This window comes from Manis pentadactyla, chromosome 3 (assembly GCF_030020395.1).
Source record: "Manis pentadactyla isolate mManPen7 chromosome 3, mManPen7.hap1, whole genome shotgun sequence".
NCBI classification, from domain to species: Eukaryota; Metazoa; Chordata; class Mammalia; order Pholidota; family Manidae; genus Manis; species Manis pentadactyla.
The window spans coordinates 210,105,121-210,118,384 of record NC_080021.1 but is presented as its reverse complement, the minus strand read 5'-3'; the positions used below and the strand labels follow the sequence as shown (position 1 = coordinate 210,118,384).

At 36.1% G+C, this 13,264-nt stretch overlaps 1 protein-coding gene across 11 annotated transcripts in view; it reads right to left on the bottom strand.

The window, feature by feature from the left end:
* Window positions 1–13,264, bottom strand: part of RABGAP1 (RAB GTPase activating protein 1) — a 163,965-nt gene that overhangs the window by 150,187 nt on the left and 514 nt on the right. For 5 of the 11 annotated variants that reach the window (XR_008996627.1, XR_008996629.1, XR_008996628.1 and 2 more), the window contains exons 2-3: window positions 8,819–8,960; window positions 910–1,098 (exon numbers count right to left, since the gene is read on the bottom strand). The exons of 1 other annotated variant lie outside the window; for it this stretch is intronic. The gene's annotated coding sequence lies outside the window, so the exon portion shown is untranslated. Of the gene's footprint in view, window positions 1–909; window positions 1,099–7,008; window positions 7,104–8,818; window positions 10,283–13,264 lie in introns of those variants that run through there. 5 more of the 11 variants (XM_057499006.1, XM_036914000.2, XM_036913999.2 and 2 more) reach the window with 5 other exon arrangements.

Here is a 13,264-nt window from a genome sequence, read left to right as displayed (position 1 = left end):
CAATAGCATTCTAGTCTTATTTATTTCTATCAAACCATACCAGACAACTCAGCACCAAATATATCATGCAGTTTCATTCTCAAACCTTTGCTCATGCTGTTTGCTAAGCTAGGAATGTGTCTTAATTTCACGAGTTAGTCCTTCTCCCCCACCAGCAATCTTATGATACAGCCTCCCCCTTTCCCTTCTGCAATATTCATTATTTCCCTCTTAAGCCTTTGCCTTTTTGCTTTTTTAACTAGTTATACTTATAGTATTTATCACACAGTAAAATAATGTTATATCTCTTTCTACTCCATTATATTCGTTGATCATTCACTCCAGAAACAATTACTAAGTATATACCACCACGGTAAATGCTGGGACTACACTGGGCACACAGTCTCTCTGAACTACTTATAGTACTCTCTCATCTGTGGTAGGGTCTAAGTAATTTGAGGACGACAAATGACAAATACGCTATATTACATTCATGTGACTGGAAGTGTGGATATGAAAGACTACTGGAACGAACAGACCCAAAGAAGAACTATTCTTGAGTGTGCCTGATTGACTCATCTAGTTATCACCTTTCATGACCAAAACTAGTTAAAACACTGAGCCACAAAACATACCTTGGATTCTCTTTGGACTAAAACACTCTCTTACCATTTTCAATCCCCATCATCTTTGTTGCTCAACCAGTGAGGGAATGAGTACAACTTTAGGAACTCTCAAGGGGGATACTTAAATCATCTTGCTAAATCTAAAAAGTCAATATACTTACTAGTTTCTGAGTGCCAATCATGTGTCCAACATGGTACTAAGAAGCTTTATATGCATTATTACTAATCTTTAATTACACTAACCTTGCCAGATAATATTGGCTTCATATGACAAACTGAAGCTTAGAATGGTTCAATAACTTACTTAGGTTTACAGATAAAACTGTGGAACTTGATGCAAACCCAGGTATCTAGGTGCCTCTGTCCTCTTCTGGAATGCATGCATCTCTCCTCCTTGACATGCCTATTTTTCTCTCTCTCCCCATTCCAATACATTGTCTGTGGTTGCTCCCAGTAGTATCCTTCAAAAACACTGATCCAGTAAGATCACTCTCTGTTCAGAAAAAGGTAAGACAGAATCAAACCTCAAAGATGCTGCAGCAGACCAATTCCTGTGGGTTTGTAGCCCTTTAAAATTAAACAAGCAGAGTACAAAGAAGTTATTTTTAAAAATTGCACTAATCTCAGATTTTTTTTCCTGGCTCTGAAGTTTGTTTCCCTGAATTTGTTTTCAGATGAATTTCTCATAGCCTATCCCTGTGAAGGGTGGGGCAAATCTAACAAAACTCAATGGAAAATCATCTTTTTTATAAAAATAAAGTCCGTTCCACCACTACTAATTGGTTTACAATAGATGTGTCTGTTTTAGTCTGACTCTAAATTTGGGGGCTGTTTCTTTGAATTATTTTAGTGAGCTAAGAGAACCACATTAACTTAAACCTTCTGAATAATTTCAGCTTAGCTTAAAAACCAAAAAATAAAACATAATCATCTTGAGCCTACAGCACTTAAAGAAAAAAAAACAGCTTATCTAAAAGTCACTCTTAGGTAAAGCTTAACCTACAAAGCCTGTGACAATTTCCTTCTTTAAAGTATGAAGTGACCTGTAGTTCAATTCCAGATGAAGTAAAAATATCCTTAATTATACAGACACAGTAATTTGTAATAAAAAGTTTTTTTTTAAGTTTTCCAATTTTTAAAAAGTATTAATCTTTTAAAACTGTGGTTAAATATAACATAAATATTACCATCTGAGCCATTTCTAAATGTACAGTTCTGTGATATTAAGTATATTCACATTGCTGTGCAACCACAACACTTCATCTCTAGAACTTTTCACCTTCCCCAACTGAAACTCTGTACTCATTAAACACTAACTCCCATTTCCCCAGGCAACCGACACCCTACTTTCTGTCTCAAGATTTTGACTATTGTCATGAGTAGTGGAATCATTCAATATTTGTCCTTCTGTGGCTGGCTTATCTCACTCGCATAAGTTCATCTATGTTGTAGCACATGTCAGAATTTCCTTTCTTTTCAAGGCCAAATAACATTCTATGGTATGTACGTACCACATTTTGTTCATCTATTCATTGGTAAGTTTTAAAAGCATGATTGTAACTTTATAGGCTCTTTAGTATAAAATTCACAAAATCCATATAGCAAAGCACCCAAAGAGCCAATGTCTTCAGAGTTATTTCTCACTTTCTCATGGTAATCAATAAGCCTTTATTGTAAGAGTTTCTAAAGTTAGCCTAGTATTACATTAAGAAAAAAGTGACTGGGCATGAACTCCTCAGTCCTTATTTAATTTAGATGATGTTGTAGCTTCAGTTTTCTCATTTGTAAAATGAAGGAACGAACCTTTCCTATTCTTTTGTGAATGAGAGTATCCAGGAACGAGAGGGGGAAATGCCAAGTGCTTTCCAGTCCTCATCCATGATGTAAGCATAATTAATTCCATTTTTACAAATGAAGAAACCAAGTCTCAGAGTAATTAAGTAGCTTACCTTAAGTCATATACTAAGTTCAAGGCATGGGTTATATATGTCTTTCTGATTCTAAACTTCACACTCTCTTCCTTACATCTTGATACCTCTAATTAAAGGTATAGTGAAGTAAGAAGAGGGGATGAAACACACTTAAAGAGTTCATTTAACTCTTTTGATTGAGTGCAGTACTGTTGACACCTGAAAAAATAAACCTTGTTTAAGTGGCTTAAATAGCCCCATGTTCCTGTGGCTATTTCAACAAACAGCACTTTAATTCTTTCCAGAACTCTACGTTATACTGGTTTTACGCCACTTCAACACAGTATCTCTGAAACTAAATATTTAAATTATTGGATGGTATTTCCACAACAGAAACCTACCACTGGGAACACAGAGAAAGTTAGCTTAACGTTAAACGTACTACTTAAAGTTAATATACTAGTTATTCACAAAGTCAGATTATATTTCTGACCCTACTAGCACAGATTTTTAAAAAAAGTTATCCTTGTCTTTACTTCTTCTGAAAGAAATTTCTAAAGCATAATATAATTTACATTAGTATTTTATAAATATAAAGTATATTTTTAAGCAATGCAGGATTGTCCAAAGACATCTCCTCTTAGGAAGTTAAGCAATATAGTTTCTTCTCATCCACAGTGAAGAAAATGAATCTATTCCATTTAGAATATCAACCTGTCTCCACTTAGATGTGAAATGTTTATATTATTCATTTCTCCTTAAAATATGTGAATTTAATGTCAAACAAATAAATCATTTGAAAGATGATCAAAGCCTAAGATAAATGCAGTACTTATGTTGTTCTTTTCTATATGTAGGCAAACCACAAATGTTTGGCAGAAGATACACATTTTCTGCACCTTTTGATTAAGAAGGCACCAGTCCACAGTTACACGAGGATGGTGGAAAAGCAATGAACATTTACTGAGCACCCTTATGCATAGCACTGGAACAAGCACTGTGTAAGATCAAAAAAATTCACAAATAATTAAGTTCCAAAGATTTTAAAAATCTGTCTAAAAAGATATTTTCTCACAACCAAAAGCAAAAAATTAAAAATGGCTTTCTGCTAGGGAACAATTTTTTATGTAAGCATTAGCTTTTGAGGTTAGAAGAAATCAGATTTTTCTTCGGTTCACAGAGAATTCAACAGGTAACTACAATAAGGATATAACCATTTCTCTTTTGCAGATGTATCAGAGGTCTAATCATAGAAAATCGAAAATAGCAAGATATTTGGGAGACATGTTTCTACTTTCACACTGCCACAACCCATTTATCAGCATACTTCAAGGGCGTAAGAGTTTATTACCTCTATGGTAAAAATATTAAAATGATTAACTCACAGCTTTTCCCAGTAGTAGTATACAAATACCCAACACTGAATCCAATTTGCCTTGAATGCTGTCACTTAATACCCTTGATATTTAAAATGTTGCCAAAGATTCTGCATATCAATTATTTTTCCTGATACCAGGGCCATCTTCAGAAAATGAAAACAAAATTAAAACCATAGGTTGTTGGTTATAATTACCAAAATATATAAATGAGGGAAAATGGGTGGGAAAAAGAAATTTAAAAGATAATCAAATTATTGTTAATCTTTAAGAGTAAGTAACATTGTGTTAGTTACCGCAGAAAACTAATTTGCTAATATACCTTTAGTATGAAAAATTTTTACCACAAAGATCAATAGATCCTAAGTAGTGATTTACCACACAAAAGCTGATGTAACCTTAACTGAAGATACCTAACAACAGTGCCTTAACTCTTGAGAGGTGCAAACCTTCGAATTTGGCAGCACAGCCATACAATTAAGAAGATCGACTTCTCATGTTTGAGAGCCAAGGTAATATATGCTATTTAATGTCAAGCATTAATTTAAAAACGAGTTTAGGCCTTTATTTTTACTAATTAATGATCCACAGAAAAAGGGACTTTTGGGAAAAGTTAGGCCTTACACAAACTCCATTATGATAGAACAATCTTCAAAATATTCTTTCTGATGACTACCTCAGAGTTATCTCCTGTAAAGAGGGAACTTCAGGCTAAATTCTACAGCATATTCGTGACTTGCAAACTACCATATTTGGTCAGAGAGTATTTACACATAAAGAGAAATTGGGCTATGAGGATCAACAAGAAATGGTTACAATATAAGTTTAAATGTCCATCCAGTATTGTTTTGGTTTACAAGTTTTCTAAAGAATATCGCATGGTCAACACAAAACAGGGTGGGAGAGAATCAGGTAATCAGTTTATGCAAAAAAAAAAGCTGTTAATCTGGTGTTTGTTCATATATACCTATGGACATTGAGTCCTTAGCTTGGATTTTCTTTCTTTGGGATCTAACTACGGAAAACTAATAAAACAAGGCAGTTATACATGAAGCACCCAAATGTTATACTGTCATGCCAAACCACATTATGCAAGCTGGTTAATTCGCACTTCTTTAATATCTGAGCTTTATCTCCAAGAGCGATTATGAAGTTTATATTCACTTATTCTATATACCTGAGAAGTCAGATGATGCCTGATTACATTGAAAACTACAAAGATAACTTTACTGGTAGCTCATGTCAGAACCTCAGCGTCTATAAAGATTCTCAAAGGTAGCGCTCATTTAAACCATTTTCTGAAGCCTGTGCTCGAAGGTCACTTGTTAAAACAATTACTGTGAAATAATGAGACCTTGAAAGTAGGCTTCACTTTAGCTTGAAAAATGCTCAATAAAAGACAATGACTCCTTTAAAATACTCTGGGCTGTAAAGTTTAGCTGGAAATACAATCAATAAAAGGAAATTACTTCTCTAAAGAACCTGCCCAGGCTGTAAACTTAAGATATAATTGTGGAAAATCATGTCCCTTCATGTAGATAATATGCATAATTCACTTATTCAATATTCAGTAGACCACTTTTACAATTCCACTAAATTACCATTTAATCCAGATTAAGTACCTGTAAACTAGTAGAACACTGTGACCTAAATGCCAAAAAGCAGAGCTGACAGACTAACTACCCAAATATACAACTTAATGCCAATGAATTGACTTAATTAACTGTAAGCTGTTATAAAACTGAAACAGCAAGAAGTGTACCACAACATAGCAATAGTTCAATTTTAATTACAATTTGAGTTAATTTGTATTAAAGCTGCATGTGAAATTTAAATGTAACCAATAAATATGAATCAATCATGGATTCAAATTTTGTTAATGTAAGCTGAGGTCTACAAAGAACGATCTTAAAGAACTTTCTCCCCTATTCATTTTCAGGTTTTATAAACTCTACTTAAAAGCCTTCAATACATATTAAAATAATCCAATACACACTTGAAAGAAGGGCAACAGGTCCTTCGTTTAAAAGAGTTGAATGTGCACTTTCTTGGCACCTAAGCCTTTTTTCTTCAACTACTTTTCAAACATCAGTTTAATGTGACACAATTAAACTCATTTTTTTTCTTCCTAAACAAAGCAGCTGGAAAAACGCCCGCGCACACACACACTCATGACTTAGACTTACTATCCCAGTTACCTGTATGTAAATATAGGTATTTATTTGAATGAAAACATCAAATGAATTGCGACACACCCTATGATAATTTTCTCAACCGTTAAAAATGACAGACGCCAAAAGGTCTCTAATTAAAGTGGGAACATGATTTTCAACTAACGGAACACTAGTAGCATAATCACTTAACAGTCTCCTAGGGTATTTGCTTCCAAGACTGAGGAATCCCCAAGTAACCAAAGCATGGAGATGCCTGTAAAAGCAGGTGCAGATGGTAACAGCCTTAATATTAGAAGAGTAGGGACCAAATTAATACCAAGCAATAGACAGCGAATTCCTGGAAGTCTGGGATTATCCTCTTTGACTCAACACCTAAACCCCAGAAGGTTGCTGAGAATCAAGACATAGCGAAGTACTGGGATCAGATACGTAAAGGAGATGTAGAGAGTGGCATGCAGAGGACTCTTTAATTTCAGGCAAGGAAAATAAGGCAGACCAACACGAGATGACAGGCCGACAACTTCAGTCACGGACACAGGACCAGCAAGCAATGGGAGAAACTGAGGCAGAGGGGGCGGCCAGATTTCCAAATAGGACCTGGCCCAAATCATGAACGCCAAGAGACAAACCAGCTTTGCTGGGGGGCCAGACGGACGGCTGCGAAACTCGGGAGACAGACATCCGCCCAAACAGGGGGAACCGGTTTGGGCAGGGGCTCCGCGAGCGTTCCCGCCTGCGCATGCGCCCTCTCCCTCGGCCACAGCTCCCCCTGCCCCCAATCACGGCTCCCCTCAGAACCCGGCTCGTTGAGGGAGCGGAGGGCAGTCTAGTCCGCCTAGCCCCGCGGGATGAGAACACAGTCTGGCTCCCAGCAGGGGCTGCCGGAGGACCCTTCGCGGGCTTGGCAGATAGAAGAGGATGAGGAGGGTAAACGCGGCCCTACCCGAACCACCGTCTCTGCTCCGCAGCCCGCCGTTCGCTGTCCCCGAGGCTCCACCGCCTGGGCCTCCCCAGCAGCCCTAGCCCCGCTCTCCACCCCCTACTCACGTGAGAGCAGCCCCTTCCGCCCTCCGCCCCGCCTCATAGGCCCGCGGCTGTACCGAGCAGCCCCATTGGTCCAACAACAGGCGGCGAGGGCGTACTTCCTTTCCTCTAAGCCCCACCTGACGTTTAGCCCGCCTCGGGAGTCTGCACCTGCGCGGAGCCTGCACTCGGGGAGCTCGGCGGGCTGCTGTGCTCAGAGTCTGGGCTTCGATTGGCGGTGGCTGGATGACTGCTTCAGGGATTGGAAGCAAGACTGCCGGGAGGGGCAGGCCGTTGCGCCTAAGAGCGGGGATACAACTGCAAAGACTACTGGTGCTAGCAAGGAAAATCACTTGCTCCCTTTTCATGTTCAAGTGCTGTTTCAAAAGTAGCCCTTTATAGTGCGCACAATGTGTCAAGAGATTGTGATAGGTCCTTATATGGGTGGGTATCTCATTTTAGCATTACCACAAACCTGAGAATAGGATTTCCTTTTTCGTTTTATAATGAGTTCTACCTAAGTAACAGAATTCAGTCTAGAAGTCAAAACTTCTGACTACAAAACAGCTACCTTGAGGTATTTGAGACGTAAGACAAAAAAGAACAAGATGGTTTCAGAGTGTTACTCAAAGATGGGGCTGGGATTTTATTTGGAAAACATTCAAAAGTGTATACAGAGCAAGGGCAATATAATGAAGTTTATAGTCTTTTTCCTAAATAAATTTATAAGGTGGACGGTAACAAAAACTGATCAAAGGGCTACTGAAGTCTTGATAATTTAAAAAATATTTCTACAGCCAATTCCTTAACCTTCCCCCTTTCTTTATTCAAATAACATAAGCTCTTTTCCTGGTGAATGAGTCATTCACAATGTTTTCCTGTAGATATTGCATCCATATCAACCAGGTAACGGGCAAAAAACCTGTGCTCTTTTGCAGTCCTGTCTATTACAATAGACTTGGCTTCACTCCCACAGGAAAATAGCTTTGTTCCTTTTCTCCTTATACAGTTACATAATAGTAATACACACCTACACACCCTTTTTGAAGTATTCAAATAATTAAGCATCAGGAAGAAAGTAAAATCCCCTGAGATAACAGATAAAACCACCTTTTTTAATTTTGGTGACATACATTCCTGTATTCCTTGATTCATATACATACCCCAGATATATATGTAAATATTAACATTAATTTAAAAAATAAAACTTTGTAACAGAATCAATACAGTATGCCTTGGAAACAAACAGAAAATAGTGACAAGCAAAAAATAAAAAGGAAAAATGTCACATTTTCATCACAAATGTTAATACTTTAATGCATATTCTTCTGTGTCCATTGTTTTTCAAAAAGAGATCAGTTTAGCAATCTGCTTTATTCAAGTTAACAGTATCTAATAATTTCAGTAAATTTTCCTCAACTTTTAATTCCTAGATCACATTCAAATTTTCTATCAATCTTAAAATACTTTTACATCTGGCTATCACAAATCAGTAATATAATTTCAGTAAATTTCCATCTCTTCTAATACCTAACAATAATCAGATTTTCTGTTATTTGAAATACATTGTTTTATAGCTTGTATTCCCAAATCAATATCCAATCCAGGGCTACACATTGCATCTGGTTGCTGTGTCCCTTAAGTAGTTTTTACTCTAGCACTTAAGAAAAAAAATAAAAGACACTGGCTTATTGAAGAAATCAGGCAACATGAAGTGCAAAATTTCCCACCTTCTGGATCTGAGTGGTTGCTTCGTCAAGCGATCATTGAGTTGTTCCTCTAGACCTTGTATTTCCTGGAAAGGAAGTTGTATCTCAAAGCTCACTGGATTGATGTGGTAAGCTGGAGCCAGAATGCAAAGGTTCCTAAGGACTAAAATAAGGAAAATGAGCTTCAAGCTATAAACACAGGGGTGCCCTTTAAGGTTTTTAAGGACAATGTCAATATCAGATTTGAATGTTTTTAAAAGATCATTCTGGTAGGAATAGAGAAGGCAAAACAGGGAGTAAATGGAACAATTTGGAAGCTTTCTAATAGGCTTGAATTAGGGCAGGACAAAGGAGGGGGTAAAAGAACAGGGTTTGAGAGGTATTTTTAAAAGAAGTATCTTCATGTTTGCTCATTGTTTCTCCTGTCTGCTCAAATTTGATTTTGAAACCCCTCTAGTGAATTTTTCACTTGTTATATTTTTCAACTTCAGAATTTCATTTTGGTTCCTTTTATAATTTCTCACTCTTTAATGATATTCTCATTTTTTCATACATTGTTTTCTTGACTTCATCCCTGTTCTCTTTTAGCTCAGTAAGCAACTTCCAGACAGTTGCTCCAAAGTGTTTGTCTAATATATCAGACATCCAAGCTTTCCCAAGGATGGTTTCTACTGACTTACTTTGTTCCTTTGAATGGGTCATAGTTCCCTGTTTCTTTATATGCCTTTTGGGTTTTGTTGAAAAATGAATGTTTGAATCTTATAATGTGGTAAGTCTGGAAATAGATGCTTCCTCTTCCCCAGGGTTTTTTTTTTTTTTTTTTTATTGTTGAAGGGTGTCTCTGTGCCAGGGATCAGTATCAGCCTGAGGTGAAGGCTTGGGATCTCCTCAGGTGTTTTCTGTACCTGCATCTTTTCCTGGTTATATATAGTGGCTTTCTAATTTTCTCCATAGAAGTGGCTGATTTGGAATGTCCAGTCTTTAAATGTCTGGCTCCCCAATTGGGGTAAAAGGGAAAAAAACAAACAAATAAACAAAACAGGTGCTGTTCCTTTAAACCCCTGGAAGCCAGTTCAGCAAATGAGGGTTGACACAATGGCAGCCAGCTTCTATGCCTGCACCTCAGAACTTTTCCCATCCTAGTTCCAGCAACCACACCAGGAATGTGAACATGGCTGTCTGTGGTAGGAGATAAGGAGGGACTATGACACTAAAGGCTGACATTGACTGAAATTAGCCTCAATTAACAACCAAAGTTTCCCCTGAAAGATGCCAAGTGTTCAAATAAACTTGGAGATATTGTGGGTTCAGTTCCACACCACTGCAATAAAATAAATATCACAACCAAGCAAGTCAAATGAATTTTTTGGCTTCTCAGTGCATATAAAAGTTACATTAACACTGTATCATACTCCATTAAGCATACAATAGCATTATGTTTAAAAAACAATGTACATACCTTAATTTAAAAAATACTTCATTGCCAAAAAATGCTGAGCTTTCAGTGAGTCATAATCACTACGACAGATCACCATAACACAGTAATAACAAAAAAGTTTGAAACATTACAAGAATTACCAAAATGTGACACAGACACACAGAGTGAGAAAATGCTGTAGGAAAAATGGTGCCAACAGACTTGCTCAATGCAAGGTTGCCACAAACCTTCCATTTGTAAAAAATGTAGTATCTGCAAAGCTCAATAAAGTGAAGGGCAATAAAGCCAACCACAGTATAACAAGGTATGGCTATTGATTCCAGAGTTCCAAAATAGTTACTTTAGACAGTTTCTGCCAGTACAGTTGTCTAGAAGACAGACAGATTCCTTGTGCTTCCTACTCCATCTGAGGAACAGAAAAACAAAGAATGAAGAAATGTGAACAGTGAACAGAGCTTAAGGGATCTGTGAGATAGTCAAAAACAACATACCACTGTGGGAGTCCCAGTAGGAGAAGAGAGAAAAAATGGAAGACTAATAATCAAAATGCATAAAGCCAAAGAAAAGAAAGGATCTTGAAAGCAGTAAGAGAGATGTGACCCATTACAAACAAGGAATTCTCAGTAGGATTGTTAGTCACTTTCTCATCCTAAACCTCGGAGGCCAAAAGGCAATGGGTTGATAATATTCAAAATGCTGAAAGGAAAAAACGGTTGACAGAGAATTCTATATATGACAAAACTGTCCTTCAAAAATGAAGGAGAAATTAAGACATTCTTTGATTTTAAAAGTGCGAAGGGAGTTAATTATTACTAAACAGGCCCTTCAAGAAATACTAAAGGGAATTCTTCAGGTTTATATGAAAAGATGCTTAACAGTAATGTGAAGCCATATGAATAATTAAAGCCCTCCAATAAAGACAAATACATGGGCAATTATAAAAGTAAGTATTAACAATTATTAAGTAAGTTATAAACATTAACATACTTAGTAAGAGACTCTCAAAATATACTAAGCAAAAATGACCTGAATTAAAAGGAGGAATCAATAATTCTACAATAGCTGGAAACATCAATACCCCACTTTCAAAAATGAGTAAAAACATCCAAACAGAAGATAAGAAGAAATAGAGGACTTGCACATCACAATAAACCAACTAGATCTAACAGGCAGATATAGAACATTCCATCCAACAAAGGCAGAATACACATTCTTTTCAAGTTCTGGACATTCTCCAGGATGGTCCATATACTAGGGTACAAAACAAGTTTCAACAGATTTTAAAAGATAGACATCAAACAAAATATATTCTCCAACCACATGGGATGAAGTTAGAAATCATTAACAGAAGGAAAACAGGACAATTCACAAATATGTGCAAGTTAAACAACACACTCTTGAACAACAAAAAGAAATTAAAAGGGATAATAGAATATACTTAGAAATGAATGAAAATGATAACATACCAACACACAGGATGCAATGAAAGCAGAGGTGCAGAGGGAAACTTAATAGTTGTAAATGGTAACATTAAAAAAGAAGATCTCAAAATACTACTAACTTTATACCTTATGAAACTAGGAAAAGAAGAGCAAACTAAACCCAAAGCTAGTAGAAGGAAGGAAACAAAACAGATTAGAGTGCAGATAAACAAAGTAGAGAATGGGAAAACAGAAAAAATTTAGAAAAAAAAAATCAATGAAACTGTAAGTTGTTTCTTTGAAAAGATTAACAAAATTAACAATGATAAACCAACAAAGACAAAAGAACATGCAAATAACTAGTCAAAAAGAAAAGTAGGCTATTACTTCAGACATTCCTGAAATAATGAGGATTAGAAAAGAATACTATGAACTGTATTCTAACAGATGAAACAATCTAGAAATAATGGGCAAATTTCTTGAAACACAGAAATTATCTAAACTGATTCAAGCAGAAATAGAAAATCTCAACACAGTAAGAACAAGTAAAGAGATTGAGTGATTATATAAAAAGCCACCCAACAAAGAACAGTTCTGTACCAATGGCTTCACCAGAAAATTGTATGAAGCATTCAATGAAGAATTAACACTAATCCTTCTCAAATTCTTCCAGAAAAAATTGAAGAGGGAATGCTTCCTAATTCATTACATGAGGCTTCCTAATTCAATCCATTCATTACTCTGATACCAAAGCTAGATAAAAACATTACTAGTAAAGAAAATTATAGACCTATATGTCTTGTGAATACAGATTCAAAAATCTTCAAAAACACACAAGGAAATCAAATCCACCAGCATATTAAAAGGATTATTCACCACAACCAGCTGGGATTTATCCCAGGAATGCAAGGGTGGTTCAACATAAAATTAGTCAATGTAATATATCACATGAATAAAACAAAGTGAAAAACACATGATCATTTCAACTGATGCAGAAAACGGTTTTGACAGAATAGAATAGTTTTCATAATAAGACCACTTAGAAAACTAGTTAAAGAGGGAAAATTCCTCAACCCTCAAATAAATAAAGGTATTTGTGAAAAACCCGTTATCTACCATCATACTCAAGAGTTTCGCTACCCCTCAATGATCATGACAAGCCAAGGATGCCTCCTTTTAAGCTGCTATTCAACACCGTACTGGAAATTTCAGGCAGAACTATTAGATGAGAAAAGGAAATAAAAGGTATACAAAATGAAGAATAAGAGGTAAAACTATGTCATTCAAAGATAACATGATCATATAGAGAGAGAATCCCAAAAAATCCACAAGAAAACTTGTAGAGCAAGAAATTCAGCGAAATTACTAGGTACAAAACCAACACACAAAAATCAGTTGTGTTTCTACACATCATCAGTAAACAATAGGAAAAGGAATATAAGAAAGCAATTCCATTTACAATATTATAAAAAAGAAATACCCTGAAAACTAGAAAGCATTACTGAAAGAAATTAATGAAGATCCAAGTACACAGAAAGATATTCCATATTCATAGACAAGAAGGCTTAAAATTAAGTGGCAATACTACCCAAAGTGATTTATAGATTC